Here is a 12,884-nt window from a genome sequence, read left to right on the forward strand (position 1 = left end):
CCTTGCCTGTGATTCCAGACCTTCTGCCGTTGCCCCTGACTACGATCCTTGCTGCCTGCCCCGACCTTCTGCTACGTCCGACCTTGCTTTTGCCTACTCCCTTGTACCGCGCCTATCTTCAGCAGCCAGAGAGGTGAGCCGTTGCTAGTGGATACGACCTGGTCACTACCGCCGCAGCAAGACCATCCCGCTTTGCGGCGGGCTCTGGTGAAAACCAGTAGAGGCTTAGAACCGGTCCACTAGCACGGTCCATGCCAATCCCTCTCTGGCACAGAGGATCCACTACCTGCCAGCCGGCATCGTGACAGGCCAAAAGAGCCTATATCCCCTCTGATACCAAGGACTGAGACACTAAACCACTAGACACTAGGAATGGAGGAAGTAAACTACTAGACACAGAAATAAATAATCTCAGGTATAACCTGCAGCTCCTAATTCTGTAACTGAGCTAATTCAAGGGACACGGGGACTGAGGAACTAAATTAGTCAACATAGGGGAGCGGGGCACTGAACCAGTGGCACCATGAAGAGGACCACTAAATGAATATGTGGTGACACCAGGTGGTGATGGTGAAAATATCTGATCACTTTGTGAAGCCAGGGCACCGTAATCCCATACATGTCCGAGGTTGGAGACAGCTTCTCCTGGGCCGGACACTGGGAGTCAATTAACGCACCGAGATCATGTTACAGATAACTGTCTTTACTGAGCTGGTGCAGATGGTATTACACATACAGCTTGCCTTTGATGCGAAAGTGCAGCGTAACCCTTGGGAGCCCTGTTGCCTTGCTGAGACTTGTAGTGCTTACACCAAACAGATTAACACTTACTTGTGAGACTGAAGATTGATTCCTGGTTGCTAGGGTCCTGTCAAGGTACTGAAGACTGTTCCACTGAGGCATGAACTTCCTCCTTGCGAGTAATACTTGCAGGATGACCAGTTGAGAGATTAGATTTCCAGTAGGCCTCTCCTCAGAGCACACAACACACAGCACACCTGAGCTAAGCTGCTGCTCAGGAGCCTTGTTGGAACTAGACTGAACAGTGTCTAGCACTGGACTGACTACCCTGCACCTCACAATACAGGGGAGACTTTTGGGGTTCTCATTGGCAGGCAGAGTAACATGGGGTTCACTGCTCACAATTTAAAGGTACAGTTCACATGTAAAACATATATACATATAACAATAATGAAATTAATTTAAGAAAATTTATTTATTCTGATATTATAGTACATACATATTTAATCCAACAACAGAACTCTAGTGGGCTTAACACCTTGTGCTGCTAAACTGCCCAAGACAGTCCAAAGCAACGGGACCGCTGCTGGTGCTGGGACACCACAAATAGGCACCAGTGGGCCTAAATTACTGGGCATCATGGGGCAAAAACAAAGAATACTAGGAACAGGAGCAGCAGACATTGGACAACAGTGGCACTAAACCAGTCAACATCAAAGGCAATGAACTAATAGGTGCCAGGGAAAGGGGCACACAATCAGTGGATACTAGGGAAAGACAGCACTAAATTATTGGGTACCAGGGAAAGGCGTCAGTAAACTGATAGAGAAGACTAATGCACTAAATCATTTAACAAAGGGGAGTGGAGCATTGAACTAGTAGGAACCAGGGTAAGGGACGCTGAACCAGCGCACACCAAGGTAAGGAGCACAGAACCAGTGAGCACCAAAAAGAGCAGCACTAAACCATTGGCCACCACAGACTAGTGTACTGAACCAGTGAGCACCACACACAGTGGCCCTGAGCCAGTGAGCACCAGGGAAAGGAAGACAGAACCAGTGGGTACAACATACAGCTGAACCAGTGAGCACCACAGACAATGGCCCTGAGCCAGTGAGCACCAGGGAAAGAAAGACAGAACCAGTGGGTACAACATACAGCTGAACCAGTGAGCACCACAGACAATGGCCCTGAGCCAGTGAGCACCAGGGAAAGGAAGACAGAACCAGTGGGTACAACATACAGCTGAACCAGTGAGCACCACAGACAATGGCCCTGAGCCAGTGAGCACCAGGGAAAGGAAGACAGAACCAGTGGGTACAACATACAGCTGAACCAGTGAGCACCACAGACAATGGCACTGAGCCAGTGAGCACCAAGGAGAGGAAGACAGAACCAGTGGGTACAAGATACACCTGAAGCAGTGTGCACTAGGGGCTGTATATCACTGAGCACCACAGGGCAATATACCAATGGCCACTAGGAACAGGGCACTGAATCAGTGGACACCAAGTTAAGAGTTACTGAACTAGTTGGTAACAGGGGCCCTGAATCACTGAGCACCCGGAACATTGACACTAAACCAATAGCAGACAGGGACAATAAGCCAATGGGTGCCCAAGACAGGGTCACTGATCCAGTGGATGCCAGTGAAAGACAGCACAAAACATATGGACATAAGGGGTGGCAGTAAACATTGGAACCAGTGGAGGAAGGTGGAGAATTAAATGAGTGGGCCACCGAGAGAGAGGAACACAGTTCCATTTAGCACCAGAGAAAGGGGTACTGAAGTAGTAGATACCAGGATAAGGAGCACAAACCAGTAGGCCCCATGGAGAGGGGTACTGAACCAATGGGTAAGACAGACTAGGGTACAGAAGCAGTGAGCACCACAGACAAGGGCACTGAATCAGTAGGCACCACAGATAGGAGCACCAAACCAGCAGGCACTATGGATAGAGGCAGTAAACCAGTAATCACCAGAGACTGCGGACACCAATACTAAACCACTGGGCCCAAGGGTAGGGGTCTTAAAGGAAAACTGTCAGTAAACTCCCCCCTCCCCCCCCCCCCCCCCCCCCCCCCCCGCGCTAACCAGAGGTACTGGCTGGTAATGTAGGGGACGCCGATCAATATGTTGCCTACCATGCCCGGATCCGCCCCACCATTCGCCTGTTATCTTCATTCTTCTGTATATCCAAATGAGCTGGCAGGGGCGGGGTTACAAGGCTCCTTCTGGCACTCTAACGTCAGCGCCACTCATCCGCAGTGATGCCCGGCCTATGAATATTCATCCCCTCACTCCGACTGTTCCTCCCCTCGACTGTTCCTCCCCTCCACACTTTGTACTGGACTCCACTGAGGCGGGAGGGGATGAATATTCACTAGCTGGGTGGCCCTGCGGACAAGCGGCGCTGTAGTCAGAGTGCAGAAGGAGACTTGTAACCCTGCCTGTGCCAGTTAGCAACTCATTTGCATATCCAGAAGAATGAACATAACAGGCAACGGCAGGGTGGATCCGGGCATGGTAGGCAGCATATGGATCAGTGTCCCCTGCACTACCAGCCAGTACCTCTGGTTAGTGCGGGGGGAGTTTACTGACAGTTTTCCTTTAAAACACTGAATGCATTGCACTAAGGCAGTAATGCATTATAGGAACATGAACCTATAGGATCTACTAAATTGTAATATGGTACATTAATTGTAAGCAGTAAGCTAATATGGTTTGTAAGATGATGTAACATGCTTGTTCCATGGACATTATTATATGGTACAATGCGTTTTTTAACTACAAGTTATAATTATTTCAGTGTTTTAAAGCACTTGCTATTTTTTCCCCAGTCTTCAGCAGTTTTCACATAAAAGGAGGTAATTGCTTCATTGCCGCTAACAGTCCGGATGGCAGAACATTAATGTAACCAGTGATTTATTCCTTTAACTAAACCAGCTAATTGAATGTGACATAAAACTGCATTTGGCCAATATTGCGCATGGAGGTTTACACAAAGAGAATGAACACACGTTCTTCTTGGTACATGAATAGAATGCCAAAACTACCACGAAGACAGATGCATGTGTATATCTGCAGTATAGCAATTCACTTTATATGCAAGGCCCCCCATACAAGAGGCAGGACGTGGAGCACCGGGTCACCCAGGAACAGCTCGTAGGTAACCAGGGACCCAGGGTCCTGGAGCGGCCTTTTGTATTGATACATAGTATTCTAATTTGTGCATCTTTGAGAGGAAGGAGGTTAGAATTGAAGTACTTTAGGATGTGCTAAATTTTTGGGGTTCATATGTTGATTTGAATCACAATGTAGACCTTTATCAACTATATAAGTGACACTATGGGGGAGATTTATCAAAGGATTTAGACTGTTTTTTCCTGTCTAAATTTGATGCACAGAAAGTCGCAGTCTAAATATGTGCGACTTTTTAGTGACTTTTGCTTTAGAGGATTTTTAGAATATGTTGCATTCTAGTCTATTTTAGACGGAAAAATGCATTGGTGTTGAATTTATCAAAAACGACTTTTCAGCGACAAGTCGCATCGGCTGAAAGTACGCCGAAATTTCAGACCATGCTGGAGCAGGTTTAAATACAGTCTAAAGCATAGATCACAAAGTCTGTACATAGAATTTATCAAGAGCCGTGCGCCTTTTGATAAATTAGGCGCACAAGAGACCAACCTAACCCTCTGTAGTTTGGTCCATACTGATGCGGGACATACACAGCTTTGATAAATCTCCCCCTATGAGTACACTAAGTTGGGTCTTCCTGAGTGAGCAGCATTTTAGAAGGGTACCTCTATGGGGTACATCTTATGCTGCTTTGAATAAAATTGGGGTTCACGTTATCTGGCTGTATGGGGTCCATCTTATGCTGCTTTGAATAAAATTGGGGTTCAGGTTATTTGGCTGTATTGGGTACATATTATACTGCTTTTACCAAAAATGTTTTGGACTTATACAATACATTCTAAGGATTAATCATTACTGAAGTGAGTCTTCTAGTAATAGAGAAGCATATTTAGAGTGTTTTGGGGGTTCATTGTGTTTTGTGGACATCATGTAAAATCTGACATATCTTCCATGTTACAGGTTGTATATAAGAAGTGTGATGTCCCAGTACAGGATATCATTCCACATTCCTATCAGCCCTGTGTGTCCTTAGGGCTCACCTGCAGTGTTCCCCCATATTGTAATTAGTTGTGCATTGAATGTAAAGGACCTTTGATATGGTCACATGGTTATTAGTCCCATGATAATGGTTGTCATATGTTAAAAGTCACATGTTTTGTTACCCAGAGAGCACCAGGTAACCAGATGACCTATGGGCTCCTTGCACAGCCCCTCTGTGGGCTGGAGGAGGTACTACAATCTCTCTCTTGTGTTACACTTTCTGCTGAGGTCAAGTCTATTCCAGACGTCTCAGAGCCAGTGTCCAGCACATCTGGAGGCCTCAAGACTAAATTACAGCCACAAGTCAGTAAGTCAAGTCATCTCTGTCTGCTGTCACTATCTTCAGTCAAGTCAAGTCTATTATAGTCAGTGTGGCTGTGCTAAGGTCTGTCAAAGTCACTGCAAGTCCCAGCAAACTGCGAGGTTCACCTCTCTGGGATCCTGGCCTAGCTGTAAAGACTGTATCATCTGTCTACCTCACCCTAACCTGGCCTTGGGCTATTATTTGCACTGCCTAAACTAGGACTAGCGGTGATACCGTTCGGGTGGTTCTAGGTTAAAACCACCCTGGCGTCACGAACACTAAGGGGTTAACACCATCTACCCCAGGGAAACACCATCTGCCCCTATACCTCACATCGCACCCCCTGTGGCTGACCACAGAAGTACAAATAATATTGGGTTTATTAAAGAAAAGGGGGGAAAGGGTAAATTCAGTTTAGTTTTTTCTTCTTTGGGGGGCATCTTATGTTGGGCTAAAAATATGGTACATTGTACTTTAACAGATAAATCCCCTTTCCATTCCCACATGCCGTAGGCATCTGTATTACTTGTATATTTGGCATTATTATTAGGGCATACCTTCCAACCAAGCACTGTCCCAAGAGGCAACTTACATGTCCTGATAAGTGTGCTAAAGTCCCAACTCAGTCAAGACTGATATATTTCATGCCAGTGTAGAATACAGGCATTCCAGAAGATGACCTACCCTCATCATCCAGGAGGAAACCTACCCTCATCATCCAGGAGGAAACCTACCCTCATCATTCAGGAGGAAGCCTACCCTCATCATTCAAAAGGAATCCTAGCCTCATCATCCAGAAGGAGAGATCAGGTCCAGAGGACTGAAAAAGAAAAGCAGTAACCAACATGGTTCATCTATTATGGCTGTGACTGTATATGCTTGAGCAGAGCTAGAGGTATTGCTGCGCTCGCCACCTATTGTGCTCCTCTTTCCATTTGTTAAGATTTTATGGTATCACTGTTTGGTGCCAAGGGGGTAAAAGGAATACCTGATCATGACGCCAGGGCACCGTTAACCTACTCACAGTCCAAGGTTGGAGACAGCTTCTCCTGGGCCCGACACGGGGGGTAAAGAAACACACCAACATCAGGTTACGGATAACTGTCTTTACTGAGCAGGGTGCAGATGTTATTACACGCAGACATTATGGTGCAGAGTGGAGAGGATGCAGTGTAACCCTTTGGGAGCCCTGTTGCCTTGTTGGGACTCATGGTGCTTTTCACCCAATTGATTAATACGGACTTGATATGAGACTGAAGATTCTCCAGGCCGGCTAGGGTTCTGAGAAGGTCCTGTTACACCACTTCCCTTCTTTACCACACTGTACTCAGCACTAGTCTGGATAATACTACTGGATTTAGGGGTTCCCATTGGGCAGGCAGGGTTAACACTGCTCCTCTGCTCTTAAAGGTATAACACACAAAATAGTTTACAGTGCATAGGAGAAACATTATACACTATATGGTAAAGTGCTCAAACATATTAATTAGAACGGACAGTCACTCAGTTGGCCCAACACCTATGCCGCAGGTCTGCCCGAAGAGATCCGCAACTTACAGGACAGCCTTTGATGCTGGGGCACCACAACTGCATAACTTAGGTCTGGAAAAGCTGGGAGACATCCTGCCTGGCCTTGTATGATCACTCCCATCATCCAGCTACCCAGTTCTAAACAGCAAGTTTGAAAGCAAGGGAGGTATTACAGTGCCACTAGGGCAGTGCTTCTCAACCAGTGAGCCTACAGCTGTTGCAAAACTACAACTCCCAGCGTGCCCGGACAGCCTTTGGCTGTCCGGGCATGTTGGGAGTTGTAGTTTTGCACTGGTTGGGAGACATTGAACTAGGCTCTGGAAAACGACTACTCTGACCTCCGTAACAACAACTACCTGTAATGTAGGACTACTGAAGTGGAAAGGTTTTTTAATCACGTTGTCAGGTCGACTCAATCACTCTCCACCACCGAGGCCCAATATAAAGAAATTAAGAATGTTCCATAAAGGCCACGCTGCCCCCCTCACCCTCCTCCATGTAATATTGTCTATTATGTTTGGCTCCCTGTAGATTTACCTGCAAGAGCAACTACAGGCTTTTCTTAATTCTGCAAAGAAACCAAACTCCAAGTGCAGGGGTGACCCCTGAGATATCGCTTACATAGCCGGAGCCGTACAATATGATCAGTGCTGCAGTGAAATCTCAAGTGTTATGTCTCTAAGGGCAGCATGCAGTTATTGGATATTTAATAGCCTTTCTGTAGCAACTAAAACAGTTGTGCATTAGATACATTGGATACACCCAAAGCGAATTAATGTTCTCCTCTTTGTCCAATATTTTAAGGGGTATTCAACGAAAAAAAAAATTTTTTTTTTCATATCAACTGGCTCCAGAAAGTTAAACAGATTTGTAAATTACTTCTATTAAAAAATCTTAATTCTTCCAGTACTTATCAGCTACTGAAGTTGAGTTGTTAACGGAGCTGGATGTGGATTCTCTGACCTGAGTGGCTGATGACACGGACCATATCAGGGAGCGGAGTCTAAGGTGCCGCTGGTCTTCACCAAAGCCCACCGCAAGGCAGGATGGGCTTGCTGCGGCAGGCGACACCCAGGTCGCTACCCCCGACACGGCTCGACCACACAGGTAGTTGGGCAAGGCGAGGTACCGAAGGATAAGGCAGTAGCGTAGTCAAACGTAAAAGATGGTCAAGGCAGGCTGCAAAGGTGCAAAGTCAAATAACATAGCTGGAAGATCTGGATACACGGGTAAGGCAAACAGGCAATAAGGAATGCTTAATCTCAGGCTAGGGGCACTGAAGAGGAAGGGAAGTGTGGGCGCACAACGTGACAACAGTGCTCTCTGCTGACACCTCTGTCTGTGTGTTGGGGGGGGCAGGCACATTCTTTGCAAAAGGACCCTCTGCTGTCTGCCTCTGCCTATACTATATACTACTACTATATAGTCCGACATGCTGGGAGGTGTAGTTTTTGTTTGGGGCAGCTGCTGACCCACAGGCTGTATCAGTGGATGCTGGGAGTTGTAGTTAGTAACTAACTGCAACTCGCAAATTTAACAAAAAAAAAAGCGATCAAAAAGTCACATCAAAACAAAAATGGTACTGTTAAAAACTACAGATCGGGGAGCAAAAAATTAGCCCTCATGTCGGCCCATATCAGGAGAAATAAAAAAACATTATATGGGTCAGAATAGGACAAAATTTCCCCCATTAGCATGGTGGCAACCCTACCCACACCTGAAGGACTCATTTTGAACTTCTGAAATTGTATGGAGGGAAAAGCGAGGACCCCTTAGCAAACCTGTACCTTTGTAGACCTCCGGCGAGGCCAGATTTCCTGTTGGGAGACAACCTACAGAGTTTTTCAATGACTTTAGGGATTTAACATCTCAGGAACTGCTCAAGTGAATTTGTGTGCAATGATAAACCAGGCCTTGCTTCATCTCGCAAACTCTTCTCGGCTATAACAATATAATTGTGCTATAGGCAGTCTTACTTTCTCCCACAAATTCATTGCTTACTGCAGTCAGAAAAGCTCACATCATACCACAGTCCTGTTTTATTGAGCGATAATAATTGCATATTGTTTCTACAATGTTATTGTTTCAGTGGAGGCTGGAAGGAGATCCGTAGCGGGGTGGGAGATTTCATAACCACTCCTGTTCATGGCAAGCCTCTCGACACGTATGTGACTGAAGACTGCACATCTGAAGAAGCTTCCTAAACAGACACTGCTCTGCTACAATGTCAAGTAGCTAGATGATGCCAAACATAAAGGAGGCATCTTTTTCCATTTCACATTTTCCATTACAAGCTATTAATATTGTCCGCATGACTGCTATAGATCCAGTTTTGGCAAGAGTATTGAAGTGGGTTTGAAAAGGGTGACTACATTAACAAATAACTTAAACCTTTTGAAGGAAATCAGCATGAACTCTCTGCCTACAAAGGTTGTCTCCTCTGGGGTAACAGAGTGGTCATTCCCAGAGCTGGTCAAACCCAAGTGCATAAAGCTCTGCACCAAGGACATCCTGAAATTGTTAACAAGAAGGCTCTAGCTAGAAGTTATGTATGGTGGCCTAAAATTGATGGGCATATAGAGCAAAGAGAAGAAATGTACTCCATGTCAAACTATGCGCCATTCTCCAACAAAATCCATGTCACGTTCTTGGGAAGTGACCAGAAACTCATGGTCTAGATTGCATATAGACTTTGCAGGACCAGTTCAAGGACAGACTTTTTTCCTTGTTGTTGTTTCCTTTTCCAAGTGGCTAGAAGTTGTACCAGTGACCACTGCCACCACAAATACTGTCATTCAAGTTTTAACCCCTTAAGGACATAGCGTTTTTCTGTTTTTGCACTTTCGTTTTTTCCTCCTTACCTTTTAAAAATCATAACCCCTTCAATTTTGCACCTAAAAATCCACATGATTGCTTATTTTGTGCACCATCAATTCTACTTTGTAATGACATCAGTCATTTTACCCAAAAATCGACGGCGAAATGGGAAAAAAAATTATTGCGCGACAAAATGGAAGAAAAAACGCCATTTTGTAAATCTAAGGACTTCCGTTTCTACACAGTAATTTTTCGGTAAAATTGACACTTCTCTTTATTCTGTAGGTCCATAGGATTAAAATGATACTCTACTTATATAGGTTTGATTTTGTATTACTTCGGGAAAAAATCATAACTACATGCAGGAAAATGTATACGTTTAAAAAAAATTTAATTTTTTATTTTTCTGCGTACGGGCCGGTATGAGGGCTAATTTTTGGCACCATGATCTGAAGTTTTTATCGGTACCATTTTTGTTTTGATTGGATTTTTTGTTTGCTTCTTATACATTTTTTTATGGTATAAAAAGTGACCAAAAATACACAATTTTAGACTGAAATTTTGCGCGTACGCCATTAACAGTGCAGTTAAATTAACAATATATTTTTATAGTTTGGACATTTACGTACACGGTGATACCACATCTGTTTATTTTTATGTACACAGTTTTTTTTATGCGAAAAGGGGGGTGATTTAAACTTTTATTAGGGAAGGGGTTAAATCATCTTTATTAAATGTTTTCACTTTTTTTTTTGCAATGTTATAGCTCCCATAGGGGACTATAACATGCAGTACATTGATTCAATACACTGATCAATGCCATTGCATTGCGATGCATTGATCAGTGTAATCGGTGGTTGATTGCTCAAGCCTGGATTTCAGGCTTGGAGCAATCAATCGCCAATCGGACGCACAGGAGGCAGGTAAGGCACCCTCCTGATGTATCCTCACTGATCGGGACATCGCGATTTTACCGCGATGGTCCCAATCAGCCCGACTGAGCTGCCGGGAAGCTTTCACTTTCACTCTAGACACGGCGAACAACTTTGATCGCGGCGCCTAAAGAGTAAATGCCGGACATCAGCTGAGACGGTGCGGGTATGATGCGAGCTCAGCTCCTGAGGCATTTTGCGGCAAGGGGTTAAGGAGGCTGTCCGCAACACATGGATTACCTGATACAATTGTGTCAGACAATGGGTACAATTGACATCTTCAGAGTTCAAAGTCTTAATGGAAAACAATCTTATTCACATGTTACAAAAGCACCATTTCATCCACATCATGGAGCAGCCGCGATGTTTGAGTACACTGCACCGTGATGTCAGAGTGTTTTCGCCGACTCGCAGGCCCCTGAGTGGCTGCTCGTACCAGCAGATTGCCGCTGCGAACAAGCCAGGGGCGGAGGGAGGCAGAGGAACGGGGGTGGCAGCTGCTGGAGGCACAAAATGGGTGGGGTCACCGGCGGATATACAGCGTAAAATACGCTGCGGATCCGTTACGTGTGACCCTACCCTTAAAGAGAATTGTTGTAGGAGATTGGAATCACAGACTGGCTCCAGTACAGGATGCAGCAGAACTACTAATGAACAGGAGGATCAAAACCTGTATGTTTATTTTCAGCCACATGGCTATGTTGTTTACCTCGTCAGAGCTCCCGCAACTGAGCCTCGTTTTGGACAATCACTACCGGGATGTGTTTGTCACATTGCCGATTCCACCCATGTTATATCACTTAGTATTGTTTATATTGATGTTATATTATTATCATAATCGAACGCACACCTGTATGTTTTAGACAATAATTATTTTCTGCTGTTTCTACATGTAAATTAAGTTTTTTGTAAGTGGACTGGATGTGACATCACATTCAGCCCACCCCTTCCTGACCTGTACCTCCTCCACCTTGCCATTATATAAAGGGTGCTTGTTGTAGCAGCACCTAGATCATCTGAGGAAGGGGAATTTACCCTGAAACATGTCATGATCCTTTTGTTGTTTTGTGTTCAATAAAATTGCTTGATTAAGAACACTTACCTGCATCCTGTGTATACCTGGATAGAGCAGCGCCTGGATCCATTGGTCTTTTTTCTCACAAGTATTCCAAAACCAGTCTGGACAGACTTCATTATGACCTCACATCTGAATTGCAAAACAAACAGAATGTCAGACTATCTAAAAAATGCCACTCCTCGTCCATAAGGTGTTTTCAGGCGGGAGATGGTGTTTATGTTAGAAACTATGCAATGGGACCATAATGGATGTCAGGATCCGGACTGGCGGAGGGTGAGGACACTGGAAGTGGATCCTCTGTGCCAGAGAGGTGATGGCGTGGGCCGTACCAGGGGAACGGAGTCTAAGGGGTTACTGGTATTCACCAGAGCCTGCCGCAAAGCGGGATGGACTTGCTGCGGCAGGTAACCCCCAGGTCGTTCCACCCGGTAGCGACTCAACCTCTCTGGCAGCTGAGATGGCGCGGTACAAAAGGACGAGGCAAGGCAAGGTCAGACGTAGCAGAAAGGTCAGGGCAGGTGGCAAGGTTTGTAGTCAGGGGCAACAGCAAGTATTCTGGAAACTCAGGCAAAGGACACACTGGAACGCTTTCACTAGGCACTAGGCAACAAGATCCGGCAGGGACAGGAAGGGGAAGTGATGTTTTATAGGGAAAACAGTGATATGACTTGATTGGGCCAGGCACCAATTAGTGGTGCCCTGGCCCTTTAAATTTAAGCGAGCCGACGCGCGCCCTAGAGAGCGGGGCCGCGTGCGCCGGGACGGGACAGAGGAAGGACGGGGCAGGGGAGAAGTGACATGGGATGCGATCCGTGAGCGGGCACGTCCCGACGCGCAGATCGCATCCCCTCTGGTGACAGAGTAGCAGCGCTCTCGGTCAGCAGCACCGACCTGAGCGCTGCAACAGTTACAATGGATACCAGCAACTGTAGTACAAACTGTAGGATCTTTGTCTTACAAAGTAAGAACTACTGATGGCAATATTCTAAGGTGGCACATAGACAACTATGAAGCAGAGTGGACGAGTGAGTCTCACCTGCTACTTAAGGGGACCAAACCCTAAGGCACAAACAGTTCAGACTGACGACCTACACCCCACTCACCCTCCTCTTTTTCAACAAGAGGAACAAGAGGAACAGTCTTCTGCGCCATCAGATGTGTCTGAGAATATTGAACGACATGTAAAGGACATTTCAAAAGAGACCATGACTATCATATTCATCAGTCCATCCAAAACGGGTTATTCATCGCCCCTGTTACTTATGTTATCTAAGGGGAGGATTTTTTGTATTGTCGGTT

The 12,884-nt window shown here is 45.6% G+C and overlaps 1 protein-coding gene and 1 long non-coding RNA gene across 6 annotated transcripts in view; one reads left to right on the forward strand and one right to left on the reverse strand.

Moving 5' to 3' along the window:
• Nucleotides 1–12,884, reverse strand: part of LOC130296393 (uncharacterized) — a 166,127-nt gene that overhangs the window by 112,930 nt on the left and 40,313 nt on the right. For both annotated transcript variants that reach the window (XR_008849200.1, XR_008849199.1), the window contains exon 2: nt 11,610–11,714. This is a non-coding gene — a long non-coding RNA (uncharacterized LOC130296393). The remainder of the gene's footprint in view (nt 1–11,609; nt 11,715–12,884) is intronic.
• Nucleotides 1–12,884, forward strand: part of NTSR1 (neurotensin receptor 1) — a 220,864-nt gene that overhangs the window by 47,345 nt on the left and 160,635 nt on the right. The gene's annotated exons all lie outside the window — the stretch shown is intronic.

Source organism: Hyla sarda, chromosome 12, assembly GCF_029499605.1.
Source record: "Hyla sarda isolate aHylSar1 chromosome 12, aHylSar1.hap1, whole genome shotgun sequence".
In the NCBI taxonomy this organism is placed as follows: Eukaryota; Metazoa; Chordata; class Amphibia; order Anura; family Hylidae; genus Hyla; species Hyla sarda.